This window comes from Thunnus thynnus, chromosome 12 (assembly GCF_963924715.1).
Source record: "Thunnus thynnus chromosome 12, fThuThy2.1, whole genome shotgun sequence".
Classification (NCBI taxonomy): domain Eukaryota; kingdom Metazoa; phylum Chordata; class Actinopteri; order Scombriformes; family Scombridae; genus Thunnus; species Thunnus thynnus.
The window spans coordinates 26,466,596-26,486,323 of NC_089528.1; the positions used below are offsets into that span (position 1 = coordinate 26,466,596).

The following is a 19,728-nucleotide window of genomic DNA, read 5'->3' on the forward strand; positions in this document are numbered from 1 at the left end:
GCAGAAAACAGGTACGGACAGGTTTCATAAAATTTAAAATCTATCTTAAAAATGGTAAGTGATATTTTTTTATATGTTTTGTAATTTGGGTGAACGGACCCTTTTAAGAGAACAGACGCCACTGTGGCTACAAGTGGTGAATTTCTTTACATTTCCCTAGACTCTCATTGGTCGAGAAGGGTCGATCTACAGTCTACACGACACACCCTCCTGACCCCTAACCCTGTCACTGCTCATGCCTAAACCTGACCAAGTGGGTGCATCATGTAATAAAGTGGGTGTGTCATGTAGATACGGCGAGTCCGCAGATAGACCTACTTGCTTCGGTCAGTCACTTTGTTGACGACACCGTTAACTGACCAGGGTGAGGAAATTCCAAAAGACAAGACCTTTGATTTAAATGTCAAGGTTATTATTATATCTTGAACAAATGGGAACAGACATACATTTCTGTTGGATTCTAGGACATGTAGAGAGAAAAATCTTGGCCGGAAATGTGGGATAAAGTCAATAAAGCGATGGATTATTGTGGAATACAAACATCTGTTACACTAGGACAACATATATGATCTAATACAACATTAAAGAATAAAAAAGTATCAGATAAATGTGAAGTTTGAGGAAATTGTTGAGCATGCGCTGACAGAATGTAAAAGGTTCTGTATAAAATATTTAATGTGGTAGCAGAAATTGTAAAGGATAGAGACAAACATTGGGACGTAGGAAGAGCTTTATGTAGGTGTCAATACAACGTAAAGTTGAATGTTTCACACTCCGGTCCAGTAGGCGGCGGCATGCACCTTTAAGCTGGTATGTAGCATGCAATACAGACTAAAGAATGAAAAGAGGAAGAAGAGGAGGAGGAGGAAGAAGAAGAACACCTGCATGACATGAAGCACAATCAGGAAACAAAGACAGGTACAGTGTTTTTGCTTCTCATTTTACTCTTGTAAGAGAACCATGTAGATGTTTATATTGAACTGATGATGGCTGCATTTTAATACTTAGAGAAATCCAAAAAGAGAAATCCAAACACACATTGATTTTTTTCTTAGAGAAGCGAACACTGGGTTTATTTCTGCTCATTTCTCTCCAAATCCATTAAGTATTTCTAAAGCCAGGTCAGCGTCCCTCTTCTGGACCAGTTTAACCCTGAGTTTGGGCTTTATGAAATGACAGCAGCCCTCTGTCTGTATCCACAATGTCTTTTTCTTTTTTTTTGTATGTTTGGCCTTGTGAGGAACTCTACTTTCTGTTTACACTGCAGAGGAGTCTGAACTTTTGACATGCTGTCAGGTATGTCGGCCGTCCTCCTAAAAAGTTTCATCTTCTGTCCTTCATAACCGGAGAGGTCATGAGATCCCAAACAGAGCTGTGAAGGGTGAGCAGAGATCAGACTTCTTGTGATGAAGAAGAATTTCTGTCTGCTTCTCTCTAATTCTTCGGTTTAATAACCTCCGCGGCAGGCTGTGTCTGTGCTGCTTACTCCACTTTTGAAATACATGTTTGCTAGAATCCAATAAGTCAAAAACATTGTTCAGCTGTATAATTTTTTACTCCGATTGTCAGCTAGTTGTCAGTGCTGCTTGGTGAGCTGAGTATTACTATAAGTCTAAAACTGCACCCATCTGTCTTTCTTCCTCTTTTGTCTCGTTTCACCTCGGGGTGCATTATAATATTCAACCCACTGTACTAAAATCTAAACTTTGCCTCTGGTCACAAGACAAGATAAGACAGTGATTGCTTCAATAATTCAATACTCCAGTAGCTCAGTGCGAGTTAAAAACAGTAAACGCTGGATTATTTAATTCAAAATCAGTCTTTTCCTCTAAGGTACAACTCCCAAGATCCCAGAAGTTACACGACTAATTGAGAAAGCGATAAGGGAATATTATGATGCATTTTTCTAAAATAAAACCCTGACAGTGAACACTGGCAGCTGGGATTAGTCTGTAACACCCAACTGACTGCTTTACAGGAGTGACTGGCAAAAACAGGATGGAGTTGAGCCAACACATCATCATCATCATCATCATCATCATCATTCTGTTGGAGGAAATAAGAGGCTCCCATCGCAGTGGTGAGGAGGCCACACGAGGAAATGATTGAATGAAATGAAGGATAAAGAGGAAGAGATTACAGAGCTCAGCGAGTATTTGATGGACCGCAACATAAGATAGTTAAGTCGCAATTTCACTAAATGATGCAGATCTATAGCAAACTATTTAACAGTTTTACAAACATTTTTTTTTTGTTAATCATAAATTATTTGAAGAATAGGTTCAAGTCTGTCCTAAAACAAAAATTAGGTGCCCAATTGAACACTTTTTCTTGTTGTAATCATTCCTCCTGTTTATACTGACCATTAGATGATCCTTCATAATGCACTAAAAATGTAAGTGATGGACAAAATCCAGTCCTCCTTCTGCACAGAAATGTATTTAAACATTTACTTGCAAGTAATATGAGACTTCAGTTGTCTAGATTAGTCAAATCAAGTCAGTCTCTTTCAGAGTTACTGGCTTTTTAGTGCCAAATTCCCTCTTTTTGTAATGATCCTTCCGCTGCAGCTGCACAGGAAAACACTGTCCGTCGAGACACAAAGAGGGAATTTTATACTAAAAACACTGTAACTCCACTTTATTTGAAGAACTCAGATGGCTGAAGCCTCATATTATCTTCAGATGAACTTTTACATACATTTTTGCTCAAAACGAGGACAGTGGATTTTGTCCCCCATCACATACATTGTAAGCACATTTGGAGATATTCTAATGGTCAGTATGAACCAGAGGAAAGATTACAGTCAGCAAAACCTGTTTCAATGTTTATTAGGGTATGTGGCTATTTTTTCAAGACTGGCTTAAAAAACCTTGAACATATCCTGTAAGAACAGCCTTTTCATTTGTCAAAGACACCAAATACCAATCAATCAATTTATGTATATAGCGCCATATCACAACAAAAGTCATCTCAGGGCACTTTTCACATAGAGCAGGTCAAGACTCTTTAATGTACAGAGACCCAACAGTTCCCCCATGAGCAGCACTTGGTGACAGTGGTAAGGAAAAACTCCCCTTTAATGGGTAAAAACCTCAAGCAGAACCCGGCTCTTGGTGGACGACCATCTGCTTTGACCGGTTGTTGCATAGTAGTAGTAATTGCATTCCCCGTCAACATCCCCTGGATACGATCTGCTGCCGATGTTCACTGGACACCTGACTGGAGTTTTTCACTTGTGGCTCTTTTCTTTGTTCTTTGATGATTACCAGAGGCCCGTTTCACCAAATTTGCAACATGAGATCATTTCTCATATTAACAAATTTCACTAAAACAAATGCCTCAGCTGCAACCGGTGTATGAGTGTTCTTTAGGTTCTGCAATTTGTGAGCTGCAATCTTTGTTGAAACATAGTTCTGACTCTGTTTGCGATCTTTGTGTGAGCGCTGCTCAAACATCACTTTTGTGAAAAGGGCCCCCAGATCTATTGTTGGTGTCTCGCTGAAGCTTTAAATTTGAGATTATCTGTCATTTTTATAGTGTTATGATGTTGGATGTCTGTGTTAAACATAGTCAAAGTTCCAAAGTTTGTTTTGAACATATGTAAAAATGTTCCCTGCAAGTTGAAAGTCAGGGCTTCAGTCTGCTTTGGTCACTTTATTTGCAATGTTACCTCTACTTCCTCCTCATGATGACATCAGATTGTCTGTCTGTCCTGTAGCCCTTGTTGCTACGAGTGTTGCTAAGGTTGTTTGCATTGTCCACTCGCATATTTCAGATCAGATTTGGGCTTGAATGTGTAGAGATGTATTTAAGAAGTCAACATTTCGAGGAAAGAACAAGAAAAAATAGTGAAATCCTACAACTACTGCATGATACTGTACATCCCCTTTAAATTCACTTATGATTGTATATAAATTCCTATAGTTATCAACAATTGACTCAAAAGTAACATTAAATGCTGCATTTCATTTGTTACTGGCTTTTTCTTAACCATCTTTTCTTTTTTGTAAGTAAGCAATGAGTGTAGAGAAAGAAGGAATAAGGAGAGAGAGAAGGGGACAGTGGGAGGGCGAGGAGAGAGATGGTTTTCCCGCTGCTAATAAACAATATTAAGGGAATACAGACAGCGTGGGGTTGTGCAATAATTAACCAAATTAGTGCACCCACAAAGCATCTGTTTCCACATCTAAATTAGTTTCCAACATGTATTCAATATGCTTGTAAAAACACACACAAAAAAAAGAGGGAACACACAATTCAAACTGGGATAATGTTTGCAGAGTCGCAGAAGTCAGAGACTTTAAAATCTTCCTCATTTAATGACCAGATAATATTATTTTGGCCCAACAGCAGCCACATGTTTTCTAGTAGCTTATAAACATTATTAGTGATGTTCAGGTGTTTAGTGTTCAGCAGGTAGACAAATTCAAAGGAACATTTTCACCTTTTGTGTTTGTTATCCAGCCAGTTAAATATAGTTACAACAGTGGAAAAACCTAACTTTAAAAAAAAAAGAAAAAATCTCAGCCTTTTAATGCTCAAACTGGTCATAAAGTTGGTGTGAAAGTGCTGTTAGCACAGTTGGGTTCTAATCAGCTTTCCTCCCAGGTGAAAATAAATGTTGATGTTCAAAGTCTCCCTGTAGTGGCAGGAGTACCCACCTGAGATATTAAAACGCTCCCATCGTCTGTTTCGCTGCACCACTGGACCAAAGCTCCATCTGCAAAAATAAACCCTCTTCAATTAGGTTTTTCTAATTTACCTGCCAGGTTGGGGGCAGTGTAACACTCCTAACTGAGCTGTGAAGTGGGAGCAGATGCCAGTTTCTCAAGTATTTTTCCCCCCGGTGTAAATTCTCATTTCAAAGTCCTCTTTGTAATCATTTTCCAAATGTTCCTCAACATGGAAAAAAAAAACAGGAGTATTATTTAGTGATGAATAGTCATGTTATTTTTGTGTCTAGTGTGGTGACTGATTAAATACTATGATACCCATGAGCCTCAGCAGCTGTTCAAATATGGAAAAGACGCCAGTCAAAGGTGGACATTGTTGTTGCAGTTGGGAACACAACGTCAGACTGAATTCATTTAAAATTGACCCAATCCAAAAGTAAAATGATGTTCTATAATCCAGAAATTGCATTTTTTTGCTTTTATTGAAGTCAACAGTGAAGAGGCAGACAGGAAATAAGGATAGAATTGAACTGTGGAGCATTATAGCTGTTGTTATATGTTGCACTGTAACCATTTGGCAACCAGGGTGCCTCCAAAAGTAACTTGATTGTACCTGCTGATGTTTTTATCTGCTTTCTATAATCCACAATCTGTAGCTTGAGCTTCGCTGTAAACAACACAACAGAATTTGTATCTTTTTGCCTTTTTATCAAAGCTCCATCCAATCCTCAAAGTGCTCCAACTATCAGTCGTATATTTCCGGTTTTAACAGTATCTACAACATGTATCATGTATGTATGTGTTTGCTCTTGTCACCCTAACTATGTGGCCGTGTGTCTTTCTACTTGCAGTAGATCTTTATTTATTTTTAGATTAATCTGTTGCTGTCCCAGTAGATTCATTTTCCTCAGCCTCCAGGATTCTTAAGTGTTAGTATTAAACTGTACAGAAGGCTGGCCTGATGTGTCACAGTAAAAATCCATTCATGTTTTGGTCAGACCATCCTTCTCTACAACAACAAAAAAACCCAAAAACTTTCTTTGGCCAAATCCAGCTTTTATAACAGCTCTGTCTCTTTCCCCTGTTTAATCCCTCCTTCTGCAAAATACAACTGACATATTGATTTTTCCACAAGACTGTAGCCAAATAGATATACCTCTGCAAATGTTTTCACTATTCTGTAATGTAAAAAAACATCTTCACTATGTCCTTGGCGAAGGACAAAGACGAACCATCGCTGACAGTGGTGCATGCATGGTGAAGTCACTGTCCTGTAGTGTTTCTGTAATTGCACAGTTGCATTTTTGGTGCATCGACCACTGTTTCTCCCTGCTTTCTCTTTCATCTAGAAGAGTGTAACCCTGACGACTGACTGTGATATTGTATGAATTTCATTTTTGTGGTGTTAGGTGCAAGACAATCTACTGCTGTTTTCATTGTCCTGCTGCAGTTGTTGCAAAATTGATTTTAGACTGCTGAACAACGATGCAAAGGCAGGCAAGCTAGCGGTCAGAATGATAGGTTGATTAGCTTCCCACGAAGGCAGACAGGCTCCCAGATCTCATCTGTAAAAGAAAGGATCACTTCATTGGAAATGTTTGGGGAGAGGAGACCTGAGAGTCTAACATTAGCAGAGAGGAGGGCACGGCTGCAGCTCAGGGATTATTCAGAGGGATGGATGGAAATAAACAGACCGGGCTGTCAGACAACGATCCCTATATACTGTAAATGAAATATCTGGAGGGCTGGGAGGTTCTGATAAAGGGTAATAACACACATATATACTCACATTCACACATGGGTACAGATGCATAAAAATGCAAAAAAAAAAAAACATATTTTCAAACCAACATGTGTAATATATCACAGTCTGAAGGGAATGCTGTGTGCTATTGTAATCTCATGATATGGTTACTGTACTATCTGCCCATTTGAATGATGTCCGTGCTGAATATCCCTATACAATGTTTTTATGTGGCAGAATATATACTGAAGATAAAGCTAAACAGTCAGACAGCCTCTCTCCGCTTGAATGATTCCCACCAAACAGCTTCATGATAATCTCACGCTGCAGAGATGAGTTGCATCTTCTTGATTGAAGTCCTGTTGGTTTGAGTTTCTGCAGAGGATCAGGTCACCAGAGGATTTATAGAATATTAAAAAAAAAATGTTATCTCTGATCTAAATTGTCTTTAAGTTTGCAGATAAATTATTTTCATATTTCAAACTCAACCAGTAAAGGAGTAAAAGTAATCTGAAAATTGATTGATTGAAAATTGAGTCTAAGGTTATGTTATTACATTAGTTAATTAGTCTGACCAGCAATTAAAAACTCTAAAATCTTCAATTAACAATGATGTAAAACTGAGAAAAAACAGCACAAACTGTCACATTAGAGAGACTTGAACTAGTAATTACTTATCATTATTGCTCAGATTTCCACTCCATTTCAGTTCAGCACAAAAAAACAGCACATGCTGCTTATGTCAACTTGAATCAACAGCTCTGTGTGACATGTAAACAAAATACCGGGAGTGCCATCAAAATTGTAAAGAAATCAGTAATAAACATATCCTATATTTTATGGCTTGTTGTGACAGCGTCTTTGTCGACACTTAAAAGCCGTGAAAAGATGAAATTAAGAGTTTACACAGCATCTCTACCACCTGCTGCTGTGTGATTATCAGCTGACAGAGAGTCGTCTGCCGTCTGTACTCCGTTCAACTGGGGTACTGCGCCCTCGTCACATCGTAAAAAGCTGCAACGCCCGAATAGAGCTCAGACATGGAGCACTCTTGTGACCTCACCCAGAAATGTGTCAAAGGTGCAACAGATGTAAAACTATCAACTAGTACAGGTCAGTGAAACAGTCCTCTGCTGGTTACCGAGGCCACCCATTACCAGTCTCAACTATTGCTGGTGTTAAGTTGCTTTTTCAAAAAACAAAGCTACATTGGATGGAAGATTGGAGGTGTTATAACACTCATTGGTTTGCATTGGAGCCAGTTTAAAGCCCTTAGTTGCAGTTTATGTTTGGTGCCATCTTTTCCATTTGGAGCCAGGATCTTCCAAATAAGGAGTGCGGGGTGTTGCCTTTCACGATCTGGAAACACTCTCTGCTACCTCAGACTGAAGCGAACACTAACTTACTGGGAACACTGAGCAGGGATGATATCATATAGCCTTTTTCCATTGGCACTTTTGGCGGCACTGAGTCAAACCATGCCATGTTGATTTGTGTTTCCATTACCAGTTTAAATGTGCTGAGTTGCGCCAAGTCGTGCTGAGTCATGCCTGAGATGTACCTTATAATGAAGTTGGGTCAAAGCACGCATGACCGCCTCCAAGTGGGTTGCGGGCTCAGATGGGCTTTGTAATTCAGGGACGAGCCGGCTAACTTCCAGTTTAGCCCTTCGCTAACTTGAGTGGGATAAAATAATTGAATGGTGCTTCTAGACTTACCAAATGTTATCAGACCACATGGATCAACTTCTGATAGTGAAATGAGTTTTACAGCTGCTCTTTTGACCACTAGGAGCGTCCAGGAAGTGCACCGGGGGCTATTTACTCAAGCCCTCGTTGCACTTCTTGGGGACTTGAGTAAATAGCCCTAAAGAGGACGCTGCTTTTAAACATCATTGACTCAAGATAAGCGCGTCATCAGTTAAAGACACACCTTCAAGCAGGTAGCCCTGTTGTAATGGAGATATAAATCCCTGCCACGCTGGGCTGACACGCTGAGTCAAACCGATTCAAGCCAAGCCAGCACATGTGAATAAATGTTGCAACAATAGTCTGACTCAGTGCGAGTCCCTTGCCGGGGAGAGCAGCGGGTGTCAATCACAGCTGTCAGTCAACACCTACACAGCAGACATCAAAGCAACTTTAAGTCTTCAAATCTTATTAATGGAGCAATAATTACCAAAATGACCATCAGCAAACTTATTAGAGGGTCCGAATTTAGCGATTGAGACCATAAGTCTTAGTATTTCTAGAGAGAAGTTAATGGTTTTTGAATGGGAGTCTATTGGGATTTTTGGGAGTTTGTACTTTAAGATACTTGTCCGTTGAGCCTCAAGTTGTGGTGGTTGCCACTTGATGGAAACTTTGTTTTTAACAGCCAAAAAAATCAGCAAATGGTGAATCAGTCAGAAGTACAGATCAAGAACCAGTTAACCTCAAACAAATTTTTTTCTGTAAGGTAGTTAAAATATTTTCCTTTTTGAATACTGTGTTTAAAGCGCTCTTTACTGCTTATAATGTCGGAAAAGTACAAGCAACTTTAACGCTTATTCCAATGTTGCAAACACTGCTCTGAGCTGCTCTGGATGACAGCATCAGCTAAATGCCTGAAATGTAGATGGAGAGATCCTGTCTGCGAAGTGATGGACGAGGCGACTAGAGAGCGACAGATGGAGACAAACACAGACAGATATAGACGGAGGCCGACAGAGAGCGAGCCGGGGGAACGCTGAACTCAGTGCAGCCACAGAGGGGCTCGTGACAGACACACTGTTTCTCCCTGCTTGGCTGCTTTAATGACAGCCAGCAAACTCATTCAGCAGGACAAACAAATCACTGGGACAAACCTCTGCAGGCATCTGCCATCACACACACACACACTAACACACACAAACACTGCTCCCTGCTGGAAAATCTATAACTCTGCTGGGGTCTTCAAGTGGGGGAAAAAACCTGCACACATATAAAAACTGAAGGGTTTGTCTGCTTGTGTGGAGAAGTCAGCGGTTCATAGTTAAAGAAAATAAGAGAAAATGAACGAGGGAAAAGGTTTTTTTTTCTCCTCTAATGTACATTCAATCAATACACCTTTCAGGTCTCTTTCAGGATGAAATTTAGCTTTTATGGTTTATTGGATTGAATGAGTTTTTCACCAAACAAATCAAATGAAGCCACACAGCAGGGGTGATAAACAGAGGCAAACAGTCGGTAGCCAGGCAGATGGAAACCAATAATCACTGAAAGCACTTTAAAGTCACTTGGTAAGTTAATTACTGGTCTTTGTTAGAGAATGGTGTAGAAAAAAGATTTAGTTAGATAACAAGGGTGTTGCCACTTTGGCCAAGCAAAATTCATGAACAACATATTTACAGGTTTTATCAATGTTTATTGCTTTTTAGAATGAGTTATTCAATTTTAAGAAAGGACTTTAGTAGACTCCGCTTCACCTAATGATTATTTTCATTATCTAATAGTTTTGTCTATAAACTGACACAGAGAAAAATGCCCATTATGATTTCTTAGAGCCGAAGGTGACGTCTTCAGTCCAAAATCCAAACATATGCAGTTTAAATCTTCACATTTAAGAAGCAGCAACAAGCAAATGTTTGTAATTTTTCCTTAAAAATTCGACTAATCGATTAGGATCATCTAACACTGAATCATGACAGCTCTAATATTTAGCTACCACAAAAGCTAAACCTAAAATATCATAGTGTATTGCCTAAAACTGTTGTACAATTGCATTTTTAAGTACCACCTACTTTTTTTGTAATTAACAAGTGTCTGTAAGTAGGTTGGTGCCACTAAAGTGAAAGTGAGTTTAAGACTTAACTTATGATAGAAGGTGTGTCTGTCATGTTAGCAGCTGCAAACAAAAAGCTGAATTAGCCTGAAAAGGTCTGAAAAGGCCCAACTACAGTATGAAAACCATAAATATGAAAGTAACTATGGTTGATATACCAAGCTTACATAAGTCACAGATTTTAGCTACAAATTGCTGTTTTATGGCTGCTGATGCTAGCACGTCATGCTAACTTGAGATAACTAACGTTAGCTTGTGGCAGGCAGTTATACTCATGAGATGACTTATTGTAATTGCAGCTAACTGAAAGTGTTCAAGCTGTATTGAATTTTTGCTGTTCTTAAAATTTGTTTTCTCATGTTTTTAGTGTTACATCACAGCAGAGTTATCAACATCTCATTTATGTTTGTTAATTGTTTCCTCGGTAAGTTAGCTGACAATGTTTTACAGCAAATCAATAATTGGCAAAAAATCTCTGCACACCTGATTATGCAACAGGTGCGTCAGAGGAAAGTAACTTGAAAACGGGGTCGGCTGTGGCTCAGGTGGTAGAGTGAGTCGAAGTATGCTTGGGCAAGATACTAAACTCCAAATTGCTCCTGTTGGCTGCACCATTGGTGTGTGGTTGTGTGTGTGAATGATTAGATCCTCCTGATGAGCAGGTTGGCACCTTGCATGGCAGCCCCTGCCGTCAGCGTATCAATGTGTGTGTGTGAATGGGTGAATGTGACTTATAGTGGAAAAGCACTTTGAGTGGTCGGAAGACTAGAAAGGCGCTATATAAGTGTAGTCCATTTACCAAGTGCAGTCCAAAACTATCAGGAAATCTCACAACGTTTTGGTCTGTCCGATTTTCGAACAGTTGGGTGTAAGATGCATGAAGGTGTCAAAAACATGAACTAATTGTTTTGCATTGTATTTTTTTATCAGGACAGTGTACAGTTTTTTACATAAATGATGCACTGTACCAGATTTAGCTTCAAGCTAATTTTCATCTGCAGTCCCTTACAATTAAAACATATAACAGCACAATAACAAACACACAGGACACACTACACAAAATACAAAGCTACACACAATGTCACATCACATACACCCACAATGTCACAATGTAATAAATATTTCAGCGGTAAGCGAGACAGTGTGTGGGAGATTTTCTCATTGTTTTTGCTGACAATTAATAAAAAAAATAAGCCTACAGGTGCTTCTTGCCATAACTTTGCACTGTTATTCAGGCACAAACTCCTTTCCCTCTGTGCCATAAATCAGATTTTAAAGCTGGAGTGCGGGACTTTTACATATAAATAAACCCTAAAGCCCCTGCCAAACAAGTTCACACAATGCTGATTAAGCCTATCACCGCCAGGTAAATCTCTCTGTATTCTGCAGTAGTTTTTAAATCTGGTGTCTGTGGTGACTTTCCCGTGCTGACGCACTGGTAGTGATGCATTTCGCGTCAACCAGCAATGATTGGTTTGTGACTGTTGACCAGGGTGGACTGTCCTCAGTGTCCTCCCACTGCGTCATGTTGCCGGGGCGAGCTCCAGTTTACATAAAAGGCATCAGGGGTCAGCGGCGATGCATCAACAGTGTTTGTGTAATTACTCTCACTGCCAGAAGGGGGAGATGTCAACATATCTTCACATATTTCTGATTATAATATTCAGGTAGAAGGAGGCAATAAGAAAAGACAACATATGGACAACAACTTCAAACCTGGAGTGTGATGATGAGCCAGTTGTCAACAAGAAATAGAAATATGATTAACATATTGATGCTTGTGATCATACTTTAGGTTTTTTCTTTGTTTTTTCACTTTAAATGCTTTAAATCAGTCAAACTTTGTTTGTATAACACCTTTTGTACAGGTTACTGCTTTACAGATGACTGACAAACTGATAATAAGAGAATAAATGTAAACAATTTGAGACTAATGAAAACAAAAATGTAATAAAACCAATAAAATAGATTAAAATAAAATAAGAACTAGATAAAAACAAACAGGACAACAAAAAAAAATTAAAAACATGAACACAATAAATGATTAAACAGAATAAATAATGGCTAATTTAATCATAAACCAGGCAGGTTTTAATTTTACATTTAAAGATATCAACAATTCCACTTTTAAATGAAGAATGCTATGTGGTAGTAATAACTACAGTATATGATTATTTCTCCATGACATGGGGACAAAGTTAGTGAAAACTCTCATATCAATTCAAAGCTTATTCATGTAGTTCATTACACATATAAATGTCACCCAGATCGCTTGGAATAAAGATTAAGAATTAATCTCTGTCATGGAAACTAAGCAGCCGTCACAGTAAACTTGTTTCAGCCTTCGTCAGCGTCAGTGTTGCGTCAGAAAGGTTGTGCGTTGATTGACAGGTGTGATGTGCGTCTGAGCATCCCAACTAATTTTGACAAATAGCTCCGTTGTGTGCAGCATCACAAACTGCAGCGGCGTGAAATGAGCTTTAATTACCCACAGTTATTACAGCTCTGACGTTGTTTGTGCTTTGTTTCGCTCCGGCAGACACCGACTCGTTTGGTTTGTAGATGAGTTGAATATGTTTCTGTTGTTTTTTTTGAACGTGAAACATCTCCAAACATCTGTGTAACGTGTGTGTGTGTAGATGCATCAGTTATAGTACAGAGCACATGCTTGATCTTTAGTGTTTTCCATATCTGATCCGTAAAAAGTGATACATTTATTCATGCCTTTTTATTTATGAGTAAGCTTTATCTGTAAGACACAGACCAATCAGGATCAGATGAGTAGAAATCAGAATTTATCTCTCTAAAGTAACGGCAGCAAAGACTCATAATTACACGTTAGATGTCTGCATGAGTTTAGAGCTTTTAAGTGGGTGTGTTTGCTGTCAGATCTGGCAATTAGCCTCTCTGATCTGAACACAATGAACACTTTGTTAAAGCTTCATTAAACTGTCACTAGATTTGATTAATTCCAGCAGGAATTAAGAAAATTATGCTTATTTAATCATCAGGGGCCCGTGTTTTTAAAATTAAATAACAGGCCCAAGGTCCCGAGAGCCATGAAACTCACTAAACACACAAAAGTGATATTGTAAACTTTCAATTCACGCCGGGAAACACCAAAGTTATCATTATATATCTTTTATTTTTAGTGTGGCAGTAATTATTTCATGCTACCTGTCTGAACACTGTATCTAACTTAACACAAAAAAAGTTATAATACTGCTTGAATATTCATAACATTTCAAGTCCAATACTCTGCTGACTGACAGTTAGGGCTGCAACTAATGATTCATTTCATTATAGATTAATCAGTTAATTGTTTTGTCTATTAAATGTCAGGAAATAGTGAAAAATGCCCACATTTCCCCCACAGTCAAAGCTGACGTCTTATTTTGTCCGGCCGACAGTCCAAAAACCACGGATGAAAGCAAATCATCACATTTGAGAGGCTGAAACCAGTTAATTTTGGGCATATTTACCTTAAAAAGTCACTAAAATTATTATTCAATTGTTAAAATAGTTGCTGATTAATTTTTTGTCAATTAACTGATCGATTGATCGACTAATTGTTGCAGCTCTACTGACAGACAGTTAGTGTTTTGACCCCTGACAGACTGAATAAAACACAATGATAAGTTTCAATTGTTTAATTAAATGTTTAACTAAATGTATCCTCAGGACTTAATTCATCAATATCTTGATCAGGACAGAACAGCGACGTGTCAGAGGCTTTGAAACTTGAAACTTTAGTTTGTAAATTATATGTACAATGACTGTATTTTCCTGTTAATTGACTCTGGTCTCAGTGAACAGTATTAACTGCACCAATAATTCTGTCTTTAAGACCAAAAGAGAAATAAAATCAGTGAGAAATCTGTGAAATTGTCTTGTACACCACAACCCTGAATTACAAGGCAATAACGTCAGTTTTACACCTCTTATTCTATTATATATGTGTGATTATATTGTATATCTTCCCTTTACTTTGTGGTGCTGTAATAACCTAATTTCTTATCAGTGTTTCATCTTGTCATATTAGACACTAAGCCTTTGATCTGATTATTTTACCAATGCCTGTAATTCAGAACTCCACTTGGGTTTTGATGTGATATTGGGTTTAGAAAATCCAGGATTAAGAGAGCTAGTTAATAACCAGCCTCATGATACAAGTTATCCAAGATCAGATACTTTACGCTTAGTGAAGCCTGGTAGCTCAAAGAGAGTCAGACTTTAGAGTTTAACTGTTTTGTGATAAAGGCTTCTGGTCAGAATTTAGTGTTTTTGTTAACAAACAAAAGCTTAAAGTTTCAGCAAAATGTCCATTAGACTGTCTTTATCATCTGTAATGTGACGTATTTCAGAGTGAAACAGAATATGCAGGTGAGATGTAAGAACAATCAAACCATTCAGATTGGATTAGATCACTCAAAGTAGGACTAGCTTTGAGAATACAGCGCGAGGACTGTTGGCATCCAGCCACACCTCCATCACCTGTATTATCAGGAGGAGGTTGAGGCAGAAATTATTATATTAGACCTCAACCACATTTTTTTGAGAATATAAACACAGTTTATGTCGCCTGAGATCCAAATGTACTCCTCCTACTATATTATTGCTCTGCCAGCTGCACAACCTCTCAACTTGTTCTTTGAGAGAGTCAAGAGGTTGTGATACAGTATGTAGCACAACAAGCTAGCAAAGCTCTGTCTTTGGAGCTGTTTTTAAACAAACTAACCTGCCCAAAAGTCTCTGTGGTGAAGGAACATGTCACTCAGTGCAATAATGTGGCTCATTGACGTGTTTTTAATAGTTTTTGGACAACAACAGAGGTCTACAGCACAGAGGAATAAGATAAATAAGGCTTTTAATACCTGTGAGTTCATTGTTGGTTTGGATCTGCACATGAGATTTGTTCACAGTAAGAAAAACATAGAAAGTCACCAGCCTTATCTTTTAATGATGCGCAGTGTTAGCTTTTTCCAATGGGGACGTATGCTCTTCCATAACATTTTGAAATCTTCCACTTTTGCTTTCTTTTTATTGTAAGATCCAACTTCTATAACTCCCCTTGCATCGGCTTCAGCTTGTTGTCGAACGCAGTTGAAATTTCCTCCTCTGATCATTTCTTCAAGTGATCCCCGGGGTTCATCGTTCCTCCGCGGAGCTTAAATGACATAACAGTGACCAGAGATTTTTTTTTTCCAGAGGCAAATGCAGTTAAAAGGGGATCTAAAGTTCAAACTTTAAGCTCAATTGTTTGAAGAAGCGGCATAGTTGGCGTTCTCACATCTTTCCATCAGAAGACGTTCTGAACTTCATATATTTTAATGTTTTATGGGAAGAAAAAAAGAGAGGAATCTTTATATTAATACACAAAAGAGATGTAAAGCAGTGGACGCATGATTTAAAGTAGGAAAATGTATTTTTTTTATTGTACTGTCAGATCATTCAGAGCAGCTTTTACAAGCAGAATCCCATCATGCTGCCTGCAGCTTCTTTTACTTCAATATAAAACAATGAATGTGTTCAGGTTTCCGCTTAAATGCACATAATGTAGTTTGCTGTCAGCAAAACGGTTCATTATGAATATTCATAATAACTGTAGAAAGTAGTCGATTTGCACAAAAACACCCACACTACATATTTATGCTTTTTATTGTGCTGTGGTTAGCTTTGGGTAAAAGCAGCCGTGGTGCATTATGAGCGCATATTTCATTACCTGAACATTACAATAGGAGTAAAAAAACTACTTGTGCTCTTTCCAGTCACTTCAGGGAATAGTTGCTCAAATGAATAAATAAATATCTTTGTATATTAGTTCTTTAGCACTGATTTAAAGTAAAAGTATTGCTAGATTGCACAGTCGTTTCTCCTGGTTTATATACAACGTAGTTTTTTTTTTTCTTGGTGCTGTTATCTCTGCTGGCTGCTTCTCACTCTCCCACCTCCCTATCTCATCACTGATTTTTTTTTTTTTTTTCCCCTGTAATAACACATAATTGGTTTTCTGCACCAAAACTCGTTCATGCAGATAATCTCTCATTTGTCTCAGTGAGAAAAATGAATGTTAGATTACACTTTAATGGAGCTTGGCACACTTTTCCCAGCACACACATGCCACATTCACGCTGCTGTCTTCACTTTCTGCAAAAATGGTTTAGTGTTTTCTAAATGATTCAAAACTAATCACATATCCAATAAATCACTATTTGAAGTGACTAGGAGGCGGAGAACAGAAACTCCACAGTAAAAAAAAAATAAAAGAAAATCTCAAAATCCTTCCAGACTTCCAGTTTTTGCCTTTTTATTCATTCAGGCTCAAAAAACATTTTGGACATTTCACAAACTACTTAGTGTAGCTTTAAAGTTTTACTAAACTTCTGGGGAAGGAATACAAATTGACTGCAAATAATTGTTTGTTTGGGTAAACAATGTATTTTAATGAAGGTCGAGGTTTGCAAATGACATTTCTGGTCATTTCCTTCAGTCCTATATTGATTCACATCACTGTAGATAATTTTCCAGCTTTTACAGACATGCTGTCATCTTAATCTTAACTGTTTTGCAACAAAGTTTTAAGCTGCATTTGTGTGAAAGCAAGAAGAGCTGAAACGATTAGTCGACCGAAAGAAAAGAAATCGATTCATCATTTCAGTCTCAAGCAAAAATCCCAAACGGTTCTGTGGTTCCTGATAGTAAATTGAATGTCTTAAGTTTTTGGACTGTTGGTTTGACGAAACAAACAATTTGAAGACATCACTGTGGGCTCTGGATAATTGAGACTATCAGGGTCATGTTGTGGTTTATGGTTTTGGCCTGAGTGGTGACAGAAGTGAGAGCTTGTGGTTGAAACTTTTACTCCGCTGAGGAAAACTCACAAATCAGAGAAGCAAAAAGATAGAAGTTGAATGACCCTGAAAGGTTTGGCAACACAGATGGTTGCTCATTTTTTTTATGTATTTCCCATCCCTTTAATGGAAACACTGACAGTTCTGACATGATAAAAAAAAAAAAGTGAAATCGAGCAGCTGTCTTTTAAGGACAGAAGACTTTTGAGGTTTTTTTTTTTCAAGGCTGTTTGGAGCAGCGTTTGAAACGTGTGTTAAGTGGTGCTGAAAAGGCAATTTGCTGCTTGCAGATCTGGAGTCTTTTTTGAAATGTTCAGGACAGGATGTGCAACATCTCGTAGACTCGGAGAGGTCAGATAGTGCTGATGTGCTGCTGTTTTCATATTTATACATTTTTCATGAGAACTAAACTGTGCAAAGGTTCTGATACAAAAGTTTGTTGACTGTGGAAATAACTGAGAGTTCAGCAGATGTGTGTGAGGTTTATAAGTTCACTGTCCGACTGTAATGATGCTGATTTCATGTGTTCAAACAGCAAAAACAGATATCAGAACTGTTATCAACCAGGTTTTAAATCAAATGCAATGCTTTAAAATCCTATGATAAGTCAGCCTAAGGCTGCATCTAATGATTGTTTTTATTATCGATTATTCTGACAATTATTTTCTCAATTAATTGGTCAAACCATTAGTCTAGTGAAACATGTCCATCACAGTTCCCCAACGAACAAGGTGAAGTCTTTAAATTGCTTATTTTGTCCAACCTGTTGTGGATATTTTGAGCGATGGTCAGCACCTCAGTGGAGAAAAGCGGACACGAGCCTTTTGATGTCTTAAAGCTGAAAAAGTTTATTGAAGTACTTGGCCAAGGAGAACTGAAGTAGCGAACATCGAAGTCATCTGCAACTCAGATGCTGTGTCTTTCCGTTCTGTCCTCTGAAGGTCCTAGTGAGTCCTAGTCTTTATCAGCCTACGATATGAAAAATTAGTCTAATTGGTTCACTAGATTATAAACAAGGAACTGCATTTAACCCATGTCAGTTTAGGTCACGTTGCGTGGAACTTAAGCAGTTTTGGTTTGAATGTCTGACTGTGTCAATAGAATCTACGCATCCACCTATCTGTGTTGTCTAGGAAAGCCTCCTCTGACCTTGGTGACCATGGCAATGCTGATTTACCCTCTATCAGAGAGATATCTGCTTCCCCCAAAACATCACAGACAGCTGGAGTCTCAAGGAGAGGAGAATATGTCCCCTTCCTGCTTAAGAATTACAGTGTGACCTCAAGGCTCAGACTTGACCCAGTGTAACCCAGTTTGTACCCCCTAAAGATGGAAAATTCCATAACACAACCAACACTCCAAAATCCAAAAATATCCAATTTATTGCCACGAAAGGCAAAAATAACCAGCAAATATTCTAATCTGAGAGACTAGAACCAGATGTTTGGTCGATATTAAAGTGGCTGCTAATAAAATTAAGTCACTTGACTAATCAACTTGTTTCAGCTCTAATAATGTCAATTAAAGAGAAAACTTTAATTATATATCAGTAGTTACAAAGTTCTTTTACAATAGAGAGAAAAGAAATTGAAGAGATTGACAAGCCAATATACAAAAATATGACTTAGAAGTTTACAATCCACAAAATAGTAAAGTTACAAGAAGGAGAAAAAGCCAAAGAAAACTATGTTCCAAAGTCAAAGAGCAACAACAGCAAAAGAAATGTCAACTTTTATTTTCAAACCTTTTAGTTTCAGTCGTTTCAGTAGATTTTCTCTCTCAGCTTTTATTCTCATTTAGGTGTGATGCTTTGAAGAAAAGTTTCTTCTCCAGAAAGTGAACACGGTTGTGTAAAAGAAAGATAATGTGCCACATACACGGTGGCTGCATCAGCTTTGTAATTATATATAATTACAGTCAAGAACATCCTGTCTGCTGCTATCATTCCTACATCAAATCCAGACAGATCCAATTACAGAGTGTCACTCTGTAATTGTGTTGGACTTTGTGTCTGTGTGGGTGTTTTTTTTTTTTCTGTACGGAAAAAATTCAGTTTGATAGAAAGTTTGTGACAAGTTTTTTTTTTTCTCTTTTTAATTTAGAACGAAGATGTGAGCGTTATGTAAAGTGTGATCAAGCCTGTGAGTTAAACTCAGTGAACATTTATGTTTAAATTTAGGGGAAAACACACAATGATGTTATGATATGTGTGTTGCTCATGTTGGTGATTATTAACTTTCTGATGATCAATGACTTCAGAGCAAATATGACTCACTTTGTTTCACTAAAACTTCTCTTTTTCTTTACTGACAGGAGAAACTGCACCGCTGTTCTCAGCAGGAAGATGTCTCACAGAGGAAAAAGATGGTACACATAACACATAGGTACATTTTTTCATTTTAAACATTATAATTAAGTATGTCTGAACTATTTGGCAGTTTATATGTTCATTGTACAAAAGGGCTGAAATAATTGATTCACTCCTCCTTTGAGTTTTCAGAGAAAAAGCTTTAAAAAGTCACTGTACACTACCTGCTCAGCACCAAACTGCAAACAGACACAGTTAGCTGTAGACTAGCTAGCTGGTGAACATAGTGGAGCATTTAGCAGTTAGAGAGCCAGATGTTTCCCTCAGGAGATGGTTCAGACCAAAAAC

General features: G+C 38.1%; 1 long non-coding RNA gene across 1 annotated transcript; it reads left to right on the top strand.

The window, feature by feature from the left end:
• Positions 1 to 809: 809 nt before the first annotated feature.
• LOC137193450 (uncharacterized) lies at positions 810 to 19,448 on the top strand. The gene is made up of 3 exons (XR_010930832.1): positions 810 to 918; positions 19,175 to 19,213; positions 19,386 to 19,448. It is a non-coding gene; the product is annotated as an uncharacterized lncRNA (long non-coding RNA).
• Positions 19,449 to 19,728: the final 280 nt, after the last annotated feature.